Source organism: Ornithorhynchus anatinus, chromosome 3 (assembly GCF_004115215.2).
Source record: "Ornithorhynchus anatinus isolate Pmale09 chromosome 3, mOrnAna1.pri.v4, whole genome shotgun sequence".
NCBI lineage: Eukaryota > Metazoa > Chordata > Mammalia > Monotremata > Ornithorhynchidae > Ornithorhynchus > Ornithorhynchus anatinus.
In genome coordinates, this window is record NC_041730.1 from 80697562 (window position 1) to 80716716 (window position 19155).

At 43.2% G+C, this 19155-nt stretch overlaps 3 non-coding genes across 3 annotated transcripts; 1 reads left to right on the forward strand and 2 right to left on the reverse strand.

Annotated features, from left to right (window-relative positions):
• Positions 1-8490: 8490 nt before the first annotated feature.
• Positions 8491-8597, reverse strand: LOC114810929. The gene has a single exon (XR_003758618.1). It is a non-coding gene; the product is annotated as a U6 spliceosomal RNA (small nuclear RNA).
• Positions 8598-12858: 4261 nt separating this feature from the next.
• LOC114810476 lies at positions 12859-12996 on the forward strand. The gene has a single exon (XR_003758175.1). It is a non-coding gene; the product is annotated as a small nucleolar RNA SNORA7 (small nucleolar RNA).
• A 3303-nt stretch (positions 12997-16299) lies between these two features.
• Positions 16300-16437, reverse strand: LOC114810892. Its single transcript, XR_003758582.1, has one exon. It is a non-coding gene; the product is annotated as a small nucleolar RNA SNORA7 (small nucleolar RNA).
• Between the last annotated feature and the right edge of the window lie 2718 nt (positions 16438-19155).

Genomic DNA, 19155 nt, shown 5'->3' on the forward strand with positions numbered 1-19155 from the left:
AAATGGGGATTCAGCAACTGTTCACCCTCTTACCTTCACTCTGAACCTCCTTTGGGATGGGGGCTGTGTCCAAACTGATAATTATCTATCTTCGTCAGCACTTAGTACACTGTTTGGCACATATTAGGTGCTTGAGAAACAAAACTCGATGATTATTACTATAAGGATGTCCCAGCTGTGGGAAGTTGATTTATTCTCTTCTTGTTCTTCTTTTCTGTGTTTATTCTCCTGTGTCTGTCACTATCACTCAACTGTTTGCACAACGGGGGAGGGAGTGGAAGATTCCCAGGGCCGTGAGCTTGTGGTAGGTAGGACTGTCTGTCTTCATTACTGTATTGTATTTTACAAGTGTTTAGTACAGAGTACTGCACATAGTAAGTGCTCAATAAATATGCCTGAATGAATGAATGACCCATCCTCTGAGAGTCCCAGAGGCATCTCCTGGATCTTTCTAGGAAGATCAGGATCCAGAAGATCCTGGGGGAAATTTGAATGGCCTTAAACCCCATTTCTTTCTCTTCCAAGGGCATGTTCCAGCCTGGGAGATGATAGTTGATCTGATTACAAATCCAACCAGATAGAGACCCCTGACAATTCCACCACTTTTATCTAAACCCATTCAATTTACTGAGACTCCCATCAACCTGTGTGGTGGGAGTCCAAACGATGCTTATTTTATTACTCTAGAGTCTAAGACAAGTTGCTAGGTCATTAACTGTGGCTGGGTTCTTATAGCACCATGTTCTAATATCTGGACCACCCTCCGGGCTAGATTGATTGTAATTCTTCCCAGACAGATTCGCAGCCGGTGGAGAGTTGCCAAGTGTGAGCCAATCCTTGGACTGCCAAAGTATCTTCAATCCTAAAGCTCCTCCAGTATCCTGAAAGGTATTTTGGAACACTACTCACACACCCAAGAGGACTGATGACTCCAAATTATCCAGATCAATGAGGGAATTTAATTTCAAAGTGATCTGTGATATTGGCTTTGGGCCTTAATGGAAAAAAAAATGTAGGAAAGCAGACTGCAAGGTTACAGAGATCTGTTGTTCAGCTCGACTTTATTTTATTGGTACTGGGAAATGGCTATATTTTGTTGAAAAGTACTCACTGGATGACATAGCTTCTTAAAAACGAGGTCATCTTGGTACTTGTGATAGGGTTGGTGGGAAGGATTTGGGAATGGTAAGGATGAGAGTGTTAAGGTCACATTTCCCATCATTCTGAGACCTCTGTACTATTTATATCGGGCCTGCTCCAACCCAGATGAAGACATAAAAGCATTTTAAGTGAGCTGGAATATGTGGAGTGCCTAAGGAAGAAAATAGGAGCTGTCATGGTATTTAGTAAGCACTTACTGCATGCAGACCACTCTATTAAGCAGTAGGAAGGAACCACAGGTGGGAATTAAACATGATCCCTTTCCTTCAGAGGGCTCACAATCGAAGACAATCCAAACACTGGGTCATTTGTTCCTTTTTTTCCTCCATTCATTCATATTCAATAGTATTTATTGAGTGCTTTCTATGTGCAGAGCACTGTACTAAGCGCTTGGAATGTACAATCCAGCAACAGATAGAGACAATCCCTGCCCAGTGATGGGCTCACAGTATAACTGGGGGAGACAGACGGCAGAGCAAAACAGAACAATATCAAAACAAGACAACATTATCACAATAAATAGAATCAAGGGGATGTACACCTCATTAACAAAATAAATGGGGTAATAAATAATATATACAAATGAGCACAGTGCTGGGGGGTGGGGGAGGGAGAGAGGGAGGAGCAGAGGATGGGGTGGGGAGGGAGGGGAGAGGGAGCAGAGGGAAAGGGGGCTCAGCTGAGGGGAGGTGAAGGGGAAAAGGGGAGGAGCAGAGGGGGAGGGGGAGCAGAGGGAAAAGGGGGAAGGTCAGAATGGGGAGGCCTCTTGGAGGAGGCGAGCTCTCAGTAGGGCTTTGAAGAGGGGAAGAGAGTTAGTTTGGCGGAAGTGAGAAGGGAGGGCATTCCAAGAAAGCGGTAGGACGTGGGCCAGAGATCGATGGTGGGATAGGCGTGAGCGGCGGCAGTGCTGAGGTGAGCAGCAGAGGACTGGAGTACATGAGGTGGGTAGTAGAAAGAGAGAAGGGAGGTGAGGTAGTATGGGGCAAGGTGATGGAGAGCTTTAAAGCCAAGAGTGAGGAGTTTTTGTTTCATGCGGAGGTTGATAGGCAACCACTGAAGGTTTTTAGGAGGGGAGTGACATGCACAGAGCATTTCTGTAGGAATTTCTGTAGAAATTCCAAAAATTACCCAAGCAGGCTTGCAAGAATCCAATGATACTAATGCTCATCCTTGGCTATTTTGGCTAGTCTGGGATGGATGGTCAACTTATTTACTCAGAACCATAAATGCGGTTATTAATGTGTTGTGAATAAGGAATGTTATTCCATTTTTGAGAAAGTCCAGGGCCTATTTGCCCCAGAAGACCCATTTGCCATCTGGGACCAAGCAGTCCAGTATCAATGTCAGAAAAGCAGCGTGGCCTAGTGGAAAGTGCACAGGACTGGGAGTCAGATGACCTGGGTTCTAATCCTGGCTCTGCTACTTGCCAGTTGGTTGATCTTGGGCAAGTCGCTTAACTTCTAATTGCCTCAGTGTCCTCATTTGTATAATGGGGATTCAGTACCCCTTTTCCCTCCTACTTAGACTGAACCCCATGTGGGTCAATGACATATCTGATCTGATGATGATATATCTACCCCCTTAGACTGTAACCTCATTGTGAGCTGGGAATACGTCTGTTTATTGTTGTATTGTACTCTCACAAACGCTTAGTAAATGTGATTGACTGAAAGACATACTGATAACGATAATGTTGTTGATTCAACCATATTTCAACAAGAGCCAAACAGAGTCAACGTAAAAGCCATGCAAGAATCATGAGCAAGGCAGTATAATCTAGTAAAAACAACATGGGAGTTTGGAAGCTTAGGTTGGGGTTCCAAATCCACCCCTGGTCACAGTAGTGTGACCTTGAGTAAAAAGGCACAAATACTTCCTGGCTTAGAAATGTGTCACATGCCGGTTTTGTGCTTTCCCAAGGACTTAGTATAGTATATTGCATGCAGTGCCTATCCCCTTGATTCTATTTATTGCTATTGTTTTTGTCCATCTGTCTCCCCTGACTAGACTGTAAGCCCGTCAATGGGCAGGGATTGTCTCTATCTGTTGCCGGATTGTACATTCCAAGCGCTTAGTACAGTGCTCTGCACATGGTAAGCGCTCAATAAATATTTTTGAATGAATGAATGAATGAATTCAATAAATGCAGTTACTACTCCTTACCTCTCCTAGGACTCAGTTTCTTCATCTGTAAAATAGAGTTTAAGTTGATCATGAGCCCATATGGGACAGGTATTGTCTGACCTCATAGCTTTGTAACCATCCCAGTTCTTAGCTCAGAGTAGCACTTAGCAAATGCCTTAAATATATGCAATAAGCTCAGTGTCACAGCCGCATTACGTCACATATCTCAATAGAAACAAATGAGCCTACACTAGGATTTTCCCAGCTTTCCTGGATCACCCTATATTAAAAAACAAAAATGGAGACAGCAACAGCCATAATCTTTGTTATTTATCTGCAGGTGGTAGCTATTGCTGCTGCTGTTCCCTACTACTATTCCATTATCCTTACTCTCTTCCCCCAGCAGTTTTGTCACGAGGCTTCCTTGGCCCAAAGAAGTAAAATCTAATAAATACGAATCATTGTATAACATCTGGAAGTTAAATTTTTCAGAACAAATGCTAACTTAGGGTTTCTAGTTGGTTGTTCATAAAGACATGCAGGCTTGGCTTCACATCTCTGCCGTCCCTCTCCTCAACATCAAATGGCAAAATAACAATTTTGCTCCTGGAGGCCCTAAAGTGTAACCGATTCCCTCCTTGGCTGGTTTTTGCTTTGCATGTTCCACATGGTATAATGGTAAAGAGTAAATGAAACAAAAATTAAGTATTTGCTTTCTCACTTTAAAATTTTAAAAACAGACAAGTGGAATCACAATATCAGAGACCCTGGACTGAACACCACTCTAGTAATAACAATGATAATGGTATTTGTTAAGGGCTTATTATTTGCCAGGCACAGTTCTAAGCGCTGGGGTAGTACAAGATAATTGGGTTGGACACAGTCCCTGATCCAAAGAGGGCTTTCATTCTTAATTCCCATTTTACAGATGAGGGAGCTGAGGCACAGAGATGTTAAGTGAATTGCCCAATGACACGCAGCAGGCAAGTGGCAGATCCGGAATTAGAACCCAGGTCCTTCTGACTCCCAGGCCCATGTTTTAACCACTAGGCCAAGCTAGTGAGAGTCTTGGGAGAGTTAATGCAGCTCGTAAAGAGACTGGTGTTCATCATAAGAGTAGCTGCAATACTGATGGAGCTGGGCCCCTAGGTTCCTATTCCTTTCAGAAGCAAAGGTCCTAAACTGAGTCTTCTTTTTCAAAGACTTCCTTCCAAGCAGCAAGGAGTTTCCTTACTAATGGAAGTCTGGCACAAAACAGGAATGAAATCATTGCTTTCGGGCAGTTTGGGATGGAGCATTCTGGGTCTGCTTACCACAAGTAGGGAAATGCCAATGAAATGCCCTTCTGATTTCCCAAGAAATAATGGGGTCGGCAGACAGAGCCGTGAAGGAATGCCAGCTCCCCAACAACCAATACCTAGGTGAGAAGAAGGCAAACCATAGCTGGCACTTTGGACTGAGGCTCCAGAAATCCCCCTGGAGAGCTTGGAGAGTTTCTGCTGTTTGGAAAGAGGCTCCTTCTCAAAAATTAAACTACTGAGTATTGAACTGAAAGGAGAGTGAAACCAACAACAACAAAAAAATCCCACTTTCCAGTCCATGCTGATGAAAATGTGCTTGGAAAGATATTAAGTAACATACCTGAATTTTAAGTTTGCCTTTTGAATTTACTCTTCTTAAGACATTTGTGCCAAATCATGCATCAATTTCTAATGTTTGTCAGATCTAGCATGTCATGCTCAGCTCCCATAAGGAAAGAATATCACTTGGTCAAAAATATGAAGCTCAGCCAAAAACTCTCCTCTCTTTCTTCCCTCTCCCTGCAGCCATATCGTAAACAATCTGTGAAACCCTGCAAAGTCACTTTTCTACCCAGAACACATTTCCTTGTCAGTAAAATAGGGATGACACCCCCAATTTATATCTTCCCCTTCTAGCATCTGCATGGAGGACTCCATCATAATGTACGTATTGGCATAAGCCTCCACTGACCCTTGGAATGACTTAAAAATGAAGTGTGCTGTTTCCTCTGCCTTATTCTTGCAGAATCACTTTTACATAAATTCTCGAGGCTCAGAGACCACTATAAAAATAAAACTCACAGTACTTGATAGAGTAAAGAATCTTCTGAGGTCTTTCTGGGGTTGGTGACAACTCCCCAGGTGCTGTAATGGTTTTCTCTAAATAAAACCGCACTATCCGTGCTCCAGTTTCAAGGGGAGTCATTTAGAGGCATTTGTTTATAGGCAGAATGGACCCTGAAGAGCCCCGTGAGCCAATTCTCAGGTTTCTTTTTAACTGTACTTACTCCAAGCCACAGTTTCAAAAATATGTAGTTCTTAAAAATAATCTCAAGTCCTGGGATACTTCCTCTCTTGTCATTACATTGCTCTGGACCATTTGATATAAATATTTTAACTGGTTGTGATTCACAGATTGTTTTTCTTCTGTAAGATCACATTACGTGGATAAACTTTCTGCCTGATCTTGTGACGCTAAAGATGGCCATGTGGTCATTAACCAGGTAACTCGGTAAAGCTATTGTATCCTGGGTTTAGCATTTATTATACCGAAATAATTATTCATGATATTAAAGATGGGAATATCAGTTCAGGTAGACAGATATCGCTAAATCCCAAATTGCCTTCTCTGTGCCTTTCTTGCAAAGTTCTCGGTGAAGTCAAAACAGCAGATGTCAAGAGAGTGCTGATATGCTTTGTCAATCATTTTATTTAGGTTATTAGCAGTTTTAAAACCCCAAAGACTTAAGAGTAAGAGCCAAAGTTTTAGACTACAGCAGTGTTCAACATCTATCACACTCCAAAGCATAAGAGAGCAGTTACCTCATTTTTGAATCCGGCTGTACCCAAAGGAATCGGCTTTCTGCCTGGGATTAAGCCACTTTCCCTTATCTCTTTCCAGACATTCTAGGATCTTCTGTGTTGTTCAGTAACTCACTACAGTGTGTGTGATCCTGCCTTACCAGTTGATTTTCTTGAGCCTAGGTGGTCCTGATGAAACGACTGCAAAGTTGGATGTGACATAAAGTTTAAGGCTTCGGCATTACACTCTTCTAGGGGGTTGGACAGGAAAGCATCTCTGGGTGGTCAGTTTATTAGCCCCAATGTACTGCTTATCTCATCCCTACTTGGTTCCTTGGAATATGTGAGGGGAATGTATAGCAGTAGGATTCCTAAGCAGTCCCTGTATTCCTAACCTGACCATTTCTTTTTTAATGGTATTTGCTAAACACTTGTTATGCACCAGGCACTCTACTAAGGGCTGGGGTAGATCCAAGCTAATCAGGTTGGACCCAGTCCATGTCCCACATAGGGTTCACAGTCTTAATTCCCATTTTGCAGATAAGGTCACTGAGGCACAGCAAAGCAAAGTGACTTGCGCAAGGTCACACAGCAGACAATTGGCAGACTTGGGATTAGAACCCAGGTCCTCTGACTCCCAGGCCTGTGCTTTTTCCATTAGGCCACCCTGCTTCTCAATATGTGAGAGAAATGAATGGCAGCAGCATTTCTAAGCAGTCCCTGCATTCTAGCCTGACCCTATTGTTACTTATTTATTGTTGTTGAAAATCGGCATACTGAGGCAACATCCCAAAGTTTATATATATTTCCCTTTCTCTTTTTATGTCCCTGAGAGCAGGGCTGGGAAGAGGAGGAGGTGTCAATCAATCAATGAATGGTATTTATCATCCTTATTATTATTAATGTTAATAATAATGATATTTGTTAAGCACTTACTATGTGCCAGGCACTGTACTAAGCTCTGGGGAAGATTCAAGCAAATCAGGTTGGACCCAGTCCCTGTCCCACATGGGGCTTACAGTCTCAATCCTCATTTTACAGATGAGGGAACTGAGGAACAGAGAAGTAACTTGCCCAAGGTCACACAGCAGACAAGTGGTGGAGTCAGAATTAGAACCCACGACCTTCTAAAAAAACCCACAACTACCATCTCTACGCAGATGACACGCAGATCTACATCTCTGCCCCTGCCCTCTCCCCCTCCCTTCAGGCTCGCATCTCCTCCTGCCTCCAGGACATCTCCACCTGGATGTCTGCCTGCCACCTAAAACGCAACATGAGCAAAACTGAGCTCCTCATCTTCCCTCCCAAGCCTGGTCCTCTTCCAGACTTCCCTATCACCGAGGATGGTACGACCAACCTTCCCGTCTCTCAGGCCCGCAACCTTGGTGTCATCTTTGACTCGTCTCTCTCATTCACCCCACACATCCGATCCGTTACCAAGACCTGTCGGTCTCACCTTTAATATATCGCCAAGATCTGCCCTTTCCTCTCCACCCAAATGGCTACCTTACTGCTACGGGCTCTCGTAATATCCCGGCTAGACTACTATGTCAGCCTTCTCTCTGATCTCCCTTCCTCCTCTCTCTCCCTGCTCCGGTCTATTCTTCACTCCGCTGCCCGGCTCATCTTCCTGCAGAAACGATCTGGGCATGTCACTCCCCTTCTTAAACACCTCCAGTGGTTGCCTATCAACCTCTGCTCCAAACAAAAACTCCTCACTCTAGGCTTCAAGGCTCTCCATCACCTTGCCCCTTCCTACCTCTCCTCCCTTCTTTCTACTGCCCACCCCGCACGCTCCGCTCCTCTGCCTCCCACCTTCTCACCGTCCCTCGGTCTCACCTATCCCGTTGACCCCTGGGCCACGTCCTCCCCCGCTCCTGGAATGCCCTCCCTCCTCACCTCCGACAATCTAATTCTCTTCCCCTCTTCCAATCCCTACGTAAAGCTTACCTCCTCCAAGAGGCCTTCCCAGACTGAGCTCCCCCCTTTTTCTCTCTGCTCCCTCTACCCCCCCTTCACCTCTCCACAGCTAAACCCTCTTCTCCCCCCTTTCCCTCTCCTCCTACCCCTCTTCCGTGCCACCCCCTCAGCACTGTACTCGTCCGCTCAACTGTATATATCTTCATCACCCTATTTATTTTGTTTAATGAGATGTACATCACCCTGATTCTATTCATTTGCCATTGTTTTAATGAGATGTTCTTCCCCTTGACTCTATTTCTTGCCATTGTTCTTGTCTGCCTGTCTCCCCCGATTAGACTGTAAGCCCGTCAAAGGGCAGGGACTGTCTCTATCGCCGATTTGTACATTCCAAGCACTTAGTACAGTGCTTTGCCCATAGTAAGCGCTCAATAAATGCTATTGAATGGATGAATGAATAAAAAGTATGGAAAGCTTCACAAACTTGTATGTCATTCTTGCGCAGGGGCCATGCTAGTCTAGTCTACATCATTCCAATTTTAGTATATGTGCTGCTGAAGCAAACACTGTATGCAGAGCACCACACAAAGCACTTGAGAAAGTGTGACAGGACTGGTAGACAGGATCCCTGCCCACAAAGATTTTATGGACTATACATATAGGGGAAAGGATCAAGATAAGGATATGTACATAAGTGCTGAAATTCTTCATTCATTCATTCAATAGTATTTATTGAGCGCTTACTATGTGCAGAGCATTGTACTAAGCGCTTGGAATGAACAAGTCGGCAACAGATAGAGACAGTCCCTGCCGTTTGACGGGCTTACAGTCTAATCGTCTTGTTGAATTTCCCAGGATATTTGAGCCCAACCATCATCCCGTATTGAGCACACTCCAGGAGTACATTGGTTAATCAATTAATCAATGGCATTTATTGAATGCCATTACTCTTGTGCAGAGCACTGTAATAAGCAAATGGGAGAGTACATTTGGTAGATAGGCATGATCCCTGCCTTCAAAGAGATCTAATCTAGCTTTTAAAACTAGATTTAAAGTCAACAGCAAAAATTTGTTCTTGCATCGAAGGACACACATAGCCAAGAGAGTCCCAGTTTGGAACGTTGGTATCTTTCCCCCCAGAATGCTCAGAAGGGCTCCCCAGAATGGCCCTAGCTAAACCTGGTCGAAAGGACCCCCTATCTACGGTGAGCTGAAACCAAGGACTGGAGTAAAAAATGTTTGAAAGCCTGACATCAAGCTACACGGTAGAACCTATGGACTGGTGGAGAACCCAGCAACAAGCAGAGACCATCTGGGCATGCGGCAATTAGAACTGGAGGCCACACGAGAGTCAAAGTTGAAAACAGTGCCAGGTGGCAAATGTGACAGAGCAGGCAATGAAGATCTTTATGTGTCCACTGAGTGGAAAAGATGGTCTGTCATATGCCAGTTTCCCAGCCACATCCCTATGCACATAAAGAACACTTTTCTTTGTCAGTCACATCATTTTCCATTTCCTATCCTGAAGGATGGCTGGCTCTTGCATGCAAACTCTCTCTCTTTCTCTCTCTGTAGATAAATTTTTCTAATTGGCTCCCTGGGATCTTCATTCATTCAATCAATCATATTTATTGGTGCTTACTGTGTGCAGAGCACTATACTAAGCGCTTGGGAAAATGCAACACAACAATACACAGATTCATTCCCTGCCCACAATGAGCTGACAGTCTAGAGGGACCTGAAAGTCACCGAGCACTGTCCTCTCCCCATTGCTACACATCAGAACCAGGACATGACCAGGTCAGCGCAGCTCAGTTACTTCTGTCAGTGGATAAAGTGAGCAAAATGCCAAGATTTTTACAAGTATTTCAGTTCTAAAGCTTACAGATCTCACATTGTTCTCAACCTTCTGCAGTGGTCCCTGTGAAGGGCCCCAGGAGGCCTTACCAGACCTAGCCCTCCCTTTCCCTCTGCCCCTCCTCCCCTCCCCATTCCCCCTACTCCCTCCCTCTGCTCTACCCCCTTCCCCTCCCCACAGCACATGTGTATATTTGTATATATTATTTATCACTCTATTTTATTAATGATGTGTATATGTCTATGATTCTATTTATCTATTTTGACGGTCCTGACTACTTGTTTTGTTTTGCTGTCTCCTCCTTTTAGACTGTGAGTCCATTGTTGGGCAAGGATCTTCTCATTCTGTTGCTGAATCCGTACATTCCAAGCACTTAATACAGTGCTCTGCACACAGTAAACGCTCAATAAATAGATTGAATGAATGAATGAATGAATGAATGTGGCACTTCCCTGTGATGATCGAGTCTGCTGACTTAAGCGAAGGGAGAATCTCAATAGAGCACAAAGACTTTGGGACCAAGAACCTGTCTGAAAGAACTGAAGGGAATTATATTAGCGAAGAGCCACCTACACTCTCATCTCTTTCAGTCCTGTCTCTACCGGGGTAATACAGTGGGGAAGCAGGCAAGGGGGCATCTCCCTGAAGTGCATTTGCGACTTTTGTAATCGAAACCCAATTTCGACCAAAGTGACCTCAGTATACTACCGATGCTGTGTCGTGACTATAAGCTCATCTCTAGACTCTAAGCTTGTCATGGGCAGGGAATGCATCTGTTATATTGTTACAACTCTCCCCAGCACTTATACAGTGCTCGGCACACAGTAAGTGCTCAATAAATATGCCTGAATGAATGAAGAAATGAATAAATACAATTGACGGACCCATCCACCGACTAGCCACTTTGGAAGGCACTTTGATCCTCGCCACCCATGTTAGCCAGTTCTCTTTTCTGGACTCCTGCTGACCATGTCCAACAAGACCAGATGACTTCAGTGCTCTTTCGATCGGAAACCTTCACTTCTGATGACAGAGCCTCAGCAGGCACTCCACATATTGTCCTAAAGAACAGGCGACCAGGTACGAGAGACTGAAAAGCAGCTCCCTCTAGAGAAGCAGCACGGCTTAGTGGAAAAAGCAGGGGCTTGGGAGTCAGAGGTCGTGAGTTCTAATTCCGGCTCTGCCACTTATCAGCTGTGTGACTTTGGGCAAGTCACTTAACTTCTCTGTACCTCAGTTCCCTCATCTGTGAAACGGGGATTAAGACTGTGAGCCCCACATGGGACAACCTGATTACCTTGTATCTACACCATTGTGTAGAACAGTGCTTGGCACATAGTAAGCACCTAACAAATACCATCATTATTATTATTATTATTATCAGGGGAGGTTTACTATCGATCAATCAATGGTATTTATTATGTGCTTACCGTGGGCCGAGCACTGTACTTGACACTTGGAAGAGTATGATGCAACAGTGTTGGTAGCCAGGTTTCCCTGTCCATAAGGAGCTTACTTTCCAAAGTAAGAGAAGCAGCGTGGACTAGTGGATTGAACACCAGCCTGGGAGTCAGAAGGATCTGGGTTATAATTCTGGCTCCACCACTTGCCTGCTATGCGATCTTGGGCAAGTCACTTAACTTCTCTGTGCCTCAGTTATCTCTTCTTTAAAATGGGGTTTAAGGCTGTGAGCCCCCTGTGGGGCATGGACTGTGTTCAGACTGATTAACCTCGAATCTACCTCAGTGCTTAGAACAGTGCCTGGCACTTAGCCTTGCATTTCCTCCTGCTTTCAAGACATCTCTACTTGGATGTCCTCCCACACCTCAAGCTTAAGATGTCCAAAACAAAGCTCCTTATCTTCCCACTCAAACCTTGTCCTCCCTGTGACTTTGCCATCAATGTAGATGTCACACCATCCTTCCTGTCTCACAAGCCCATCACCTTGGGGGTATCCTTGACTCCTCTCTCTCTCATTCAACCCACATACCGAATCCACCATCAAATCCTATCTGTCCCACCTTCACGATATCACTAAAATCTGCCCTTTCCTCTCCATCCAAACTGCTGCCACGTTAATACAATCACTCATCCTATCCCGCTTAGATTACTGCATCAGCCTCCTTGCTGACCTCCCAGTATCCTGTCTCTCCATACTCGTGTCGATACTTCACTCTGCTTCCCTGATCGTTTTTCTACAATAACGTTCAAGAAATATTTCCCCCCTCCTCAAAAACTCCAGTGGTTTTCCATCCAGCTCTACATCAAAGAAACACTCCTCACCATTGGCTCTGAAGCACTCAATCATCTTGCCCCTTCCTACCTCACTTCGCTATTCTCCTACTACAACCCAGCCTGCATAACTCACTCCTTTCATGTCAATGTTCTCACTGTGCCTCGATCTCTCCTATCTTGTCACTGACCTCTCGCCCACATCCTGCCTCTGAGCTGGAACGCCCTCCCTCTTCAAATTCAACAGACAATTACTTCCCCCCCACTTCAAAGCCTTATTGAAAGCACACTTCCTTCAAAAGGCCTTTCCTAAGCGCCTCCCACTTCCTTCTGCATCACCGTGACTCGCTCCCTTTGTTCTTCCCCCATCCCAGCCACTCAGCACTTATGTACATGTCTGAAATTTATTTATTTTAATGTCTGTCTTCCCCTTCTCTAGACTTTAAACTCATTGTTGGCAGGGAATGTGTCTGTTTATTGTTGTATTGTACTCTCCCAAGAGCTGAGTACCGAGCTCTGCATGCAGTAAGCACTCAATAAATGTGATTGAATGAATGAATAAGTGCTTAATAAATACCATAAAAAAATTGCTCAGGGATTTTTAACCTCTCACCAGAAACCACCAATAGAAACAGAATCAGCCTCAATTCAAGGTTTGAGCTAAAGAATAACGATTTGAACAGCTGGTAACACCAAACCCTATTTCCACATGCTACTGACTGATCTGTAATGTCAAGGCCCCTCTCAGGGTCGCACCTGGAGAGTTTCCAGTACTCTACCAGTGTCAACTACAGGAGGGAGTATCAAGCAGAGGCATACCCATTCCATTTTTAGCTTGGGCAGTGGCTAGCAAGTAGAAGGCAACCTGCTACAAGTCAGAACTCACCTGTGCCAGGCAGCAGCTACATGGGAGAGAGTCGAGGGTGGAGACTCAAGTTTACTGCGCAGAAGGAGGCACTTCCATATTTTGACAAAGAAAACTCTATGAATACACTATTAGAATGATTGCAGATGGAGGTGGGGCATTTTGGGAGAGATGTGTCCGTGGAATCATTATGGGTCAGAGATGACTCGACAGCATAAGACAAAACAAATGTCTAGGATGCAAACCCTCGTTGGGGCTTGAGCCCGCAACCTCTCAACTTGGGGAGGGTTGAACCACCAACGGAAGATGGAAGAAGCCAGCTGCACTTTGGGTTTGTCAAACAACTCAAACTATTTTTCAAACCTTTTGGATTCAGTAAAACTCAAAAATCACTTTGCCAAGTTCTTTTTCCCTTAATTTCTAAACCCATGTGTATTTTAAGAGAAATTTAATCCATATGTTTCTGATTCATTTACACTTAAATCATCAAAATGCTGTTTTGTAAGAGCTATTTGATGTCCAAGGTTTTTTGAGTCTTGGTAAACCTCTTTTCTTAGAAACAGAATGTAATGTTTTGCCAAAAGTAAATAACAAACACCAAAAGGTTTGAGTCCGGTTCTAAATGCCAAAACCACAGGGTTTTTGTGGGTTCCACATTTGGCAAATAAAGCTTCCCCTTTTCTTCCTACCAACCGAACCCAAGGGTTCTGACGGCCGCTCATGCTCTGTAGTGACACTAACAACGCAAGATCATCCGAAAGATTTAGGAGAGGATTTTCGGAAGAGTATTAGTTTGTTTTCAAAGTTTCTCCAACAGTGTTTTCGTACAAGGTCTTTGTAACCCTGTAGATCGCTTACTTAAGGGACCTCTTCTGATATCTAAACACACACTCACATGTGTGCACACACACAAACATACATGCACACACACTCTTCAGGGAAGCATAAGGAAGCATAAAGGTTTCTAAAGATGCCACCCAATGAATTCTTTTTCTTTACCTTTTGAAGACATAATGATAGAATCCACATCAAAATCAGGAGGGACAGAATTCTTTTTTTTTATTTCCAAAACCAACCCCACCAAAGAGAAGAACTTTTTTGGATGTAAATTTACAAGAGAGTGAACCGCAATAGACCTCTGTGTCTAGAATGGGTTTTTATTAGGTTTCCCCAGTACTATGAAAATGTTAAGTCCCTAACTATTGATGGAAATAGCTAATTCAGATATTAGCAGATTTGCAGCCCATACAACAGATTTAAAAATCATTTAAACCAGTTCCAAATTGCTTATAAAGACAGAGAGCCTTCAATTATAAAAGCTCACAGACGGATAAATACATCTTAAAACAATTAAGAAATAGAAATTTCTACAAGCCATATACTAATCATTTGTAAAGTGTTTGTAAATGTTACCATAATGTTACTCGACTTTTAAAAGCATCTGTTTACGGAACATCCTGCTTCTTGTTTTTGATACTTCGTTACAAGGAGAAAGCCAAGGTCTCTTTGCTTGCGGTTTGGAGTCCTACAGGTTTCAGTTTTTTTTTTTCATCAGTTGGCTGAACTTTTTGGTGCAAAATAAGACACTTGTGCATTGTGAAACCTTTAGTTTTCAGTTTTAAGTTGTCCTTGTCCCCTCAACCTCAAAATGAGGCTAAAGCCGAGTTCAAATTTTTAACTTTTTTTAAAAAAAATTTGATTTGCTGTAACTTGAAGCTTGCACTTTTCCCTAAAACAGCTTTGTCCATGACATAATTCCTTCTCCATTGGCAAATATAAACCAGGTTATCCTTCTACTCTGCATAAGACTAGTAATTATTATTTCAATCATCTCTTGTCAGGCTGGTTTAATAAAACCCCAATGTATTTACTAGAATTTATGGCTTCCAGAATTTATATCTTTATAAAAGTTTCATCATCCAGTCCTGTATTTTAGTAACCCTACCTTGTGCTTCTCTACATTGATCACTCATTCTCACTAAAAGGTTAATGAGCAGAAACTGGAAGTTTGGGATAGAAACAGAATAAAGAAGACATACCCAAAAAAGGTCTTCACTGCTCTGGGGAATTCAGATTAATTCTGCTTTATTTACTTGACTCTCCAAAAGTTGTTGCTTTGGTAGAGAAGAGATGTTGTGGATCTCCGTAAGGGATACACTACTGGTTTAAACTTCAGATCAGTCAGACAAATACCTGAAATTGTTATCCCTGTTACTTCAAATTTTCACCCTGTAATTCAACCTGTTGTCCATTTGCCTTCTGTGTGACCTTGGGCAAGTCAGTTATCATGTATGTACCTCAGTTTCCTCATTGGTAAAATGGGGATTCATGATGCCTGTTCTCCCTTCTATTTAGACTGGAAGTCCCATGTCAGACAGGGACTGTGTCCAACCCAATATATTGTGTCTGTCCCAACACTTGCTGGAGTGTTTGGCACTTAGTAAGGGCTTAACAAATTCTATAATTATTATTATTAACCAGCAGCAGGGATAGTCTAACTCTTACTCACCAACTATCTTTGTGCTGGCTGAATGCTGATCCCAGGTTTTGCTGAACAACATTTGGAAGCTCTGAGCATATTCTATGCTGAGAAAAATCACCCAACTCTTAAACTGCAGTTACTCTTCTATGTTTTCCTGATTATTTGACATAAGCCATCTCTACCCCACCATTATCCTCCTTGAGTCTAACTAAGATGTTTAGGACTATCTGGTATCAATCAGGATAGAGAATTAATGGATAAAAATTCAAGTGTCTTGTGTCCTTCTAGTGTTAGACAATAGAGCTGACTATAGCATAAGGCAAGATATGTTTCTAGCATTTTCTCTAAGGAAACTGCCCTTCTTGTCTTATGCTGTCAGATCTTGATTGACCCATAATATCATCTTGGACACGTCTCTCCCAGAACGCCCCCCCCCCGCCCATTCTGCAATCAATCTGGCAGTGTATCCATAGAGTTTTCTTGGTAAAAATATGGAAGCAGTGTACCATTGCCCCCTTCCAAGCAGTAATAATGTTGGTATTTGTTAAGCGCTTACTATGTGCAGAGCACTGTTCTAAGTGCTGGGGGAGAAACAGGGTCATCAGGTTGTCCCAAGTGAGGCTCACAGTTAATCCCCATTTTCCAGATGAGGGAACTGAGGCACAGAGAAGTTAAGTGACTTGCCCACAGTCACACAGCTGCCAAGTGGCAGAACCGAGATTTGAACCCATGACCTCTGACTCCCAAACCCAGACTCTTTCCACTGAGCCACGCTGCTTCTCCACCTTCGACTCTCTCCTATGCTGCTGCTGCTCAGCACAGCTAGGCTTTAACTTGTAGCAGACTGCCTCCCACTCACTAGCCACTGCTCAAGCTAAGAATGGAATGGACAGGCCTCTGTTTGACTCTCCATCTCATAGCCGAGACTGGCAGAGTAATGGAAACTCTCCAGATGCGACCCTGAGAGAAACTGCCCTACTAAACAGTTTAAAATATAAAATTCCCAACTTTCTGTTCTCTGAAAAATATCCAAACTGTTCAGTAAAGGAGTATTACCATTTCTCAGGTTCATGAACCTTGGGCACAAAGAACCTTTTTCAAGAAATTTATATTATTCTGGGGATGTAGAGATTCAGTTTCTCATTAAAGAATCAGCCTGTCTTGACAGCAGTGTGCCATGCCAATCTACCTGTAGCGATTAACTTCCAGTAATTTTTTTAAGGGTATTTGTTAAGTGTTTACTTTGTGCCAGACACTGTACAAAGAACTGGGGAGATGTAAGCTAATCGGGTAGGACACAGTCCCTGTACCACAAGGGACTCACAGTCTCAGTCATCATTTTACAAATAAGATATGAAATAGCTGAGACACAGAGAAGGGAAGTGACTTGACCAAGGTCCCAAAGCAGACAAGCAGCAGAGTTGGGATTAGGATCCAGGTCCTTCTGACTCCCAGGACTATTATACCTACCCCAGTGCTTAGTACTGTGCCTGGAACATAGTAAACACTGAGCATATACCATTAAAAAAAAGTGAAATGGAACAGAGAAGGCAGCAGTCATACAGGCCTATAAGGAGAAGTAGAGGACAAGGAGAAGCAAAGTGAAATAAGATCATCAGACTGAAATTTACCAAATCTGAAATTATACCAAGAAAGGACCTCAGTAAATTCTCAGAAATGCTTACTAACTAGATAGGTCAGATTATTGGGTTTTCCATCTCAATGAAAGATGAAAGATAGCTTATCAAGTAACACAGCACAAGTCTTAGTTCAAATAGAATACACAAATCATGAAAGATCATGCTAATGATGTTTAGCAAGAGCATGCAGTAAAATATCATGATTTATTTGTAGATGAAGGCTTAGTGGGAAGGAGATGGATAGAAAATGCAAAGGTTGATTATGTAACAATTGAAAGTTGCAAACCTCTTCAGTGCTGAACAACTTTTAAAGATAATTAAAGAAGGATTTTCATACAGATCAAAACTCTGTGATGTAGAGATGTTCCCCTGGTAAATTATGGACTAGCCTCAGACCAGTTGAAATGAAGTGGTGTTGCTTAGTGGATAGAACACGGGCCTGGAAGTCAGAAGGACTTTGATTCTAATCCAAGTTTTGCCACTTGTCTACTGTATGACTTGGACAAGTCACTTCCCTTCTCTGTGCCTCAGTTACCTCTTCTGTAAAATGGGAATTAAGCTTGTGAGCCCCAGGTGGGACATGGACTGTGTCCAACCTAATTGGCTCCTATCTAACCCAGCACTCACTGTAATGCCTGACCCATAGTAAGTGCTTAACAAATAGTACAAAATACCACAAAAGATAAAGAAAATGAAAGAAAAACTGCAAAAATGAAAACCTACACAGAGAAATAAGAAGCAGGGTGGCTCAGTGGAAAGAGCACAGGTTTGGGAGTCAGAGGTCATGGGTTCTAATCCCTGCTCTGCCACTTGTCAGCTGCGTGACTTTGGGCAAGTCACTTTACTTCTCTGTGCCTCAGTTCCCCCATCTGTAAAATGGGGATTAAGAATGTGAGCCCCAAGTGGGACAACCTGATCACCTTGTATTCCCCCCAGCGCTTAGAACAGTGCTTTGCACATAGTAAGCGCTTAACAAATACCATCATCATTATCATTATTATTAAATTGAGTATAATGCTAATGGTTTGCCCTGAACCACTTGCCCTCTCTCATAATAATAATAATAATGATAATAATGATGATGATGATAATGATGATGGTGTTGTTTGTTAAGTGCTATGTACTATACACTGTCCTAAGTGCTGGGATAGATACAAGATCACCATCCTTGCCGGTCATGGTCCCACTGGGACAGTAGGTGCAACAAGTGATGGCCAAGCAGAGGTGCAGCACAGTGCCATGAGCATTCAAGAATTTTGCATGCATAACCCAGTTGGCCAGAGTGACCTCAGCCTAGGAATGATACTGTGCCATATCAGCATGGACCAGCAGGCAGTTGCCATGTTAGATGTCTCCGGAGCTGCTGCAGTCTTCACTGCCCAGGTGAGTCAGCTATTTTCAGGATTACTGTTTTTTCATGGTACTTGTTAAGCACTTACTATGTGGCAGGCACTCACTCTACATTCTAGTAAGTGCTGGGGTAGATACAAGCTGATCAGGTTGGACACAGTACCTGTCCCATAGATGACTCACCGTCTAAGGAGGAGGGAGACCAGCTATTAAATCCCCATTTTACAGATGAGGAAACGTTTAAGATTTCTTTATTAAAATGCTTTTGCATTTAAATCTCTGATTTTATACTTTTATGTTTACATCTGACACTTTTTTTTTTAAAGCACCCAAGGTCAGAGTCTGTATCTCCAACTTTTATTGCATTACCCCAAGCACACTGTACAGTATTCTGCACACAGGAGAGACAGAGACAAAGAGATAGAGATGGGAGAGCATTAACCATCAGCTTTGTAATATAAAACTGCCTGCCATTAGACAGAAGCCATGTGTAGGTATCCTCTAAGCTCTCCTCTACACTATAAGCTCAATATGAGCAGCGGATGGGTCTACCAACTCAATTGCATTGCACTCTCCCAAACTCTTAGGACTGTGCTCAGCACACAGCAAGCGCTCAATAAATTCCATTGATTGACTGAGAGGCACGCTGCATCCATGAAAATACTGTACTGCATCTTTTCAGTTGCATGATACTGCTG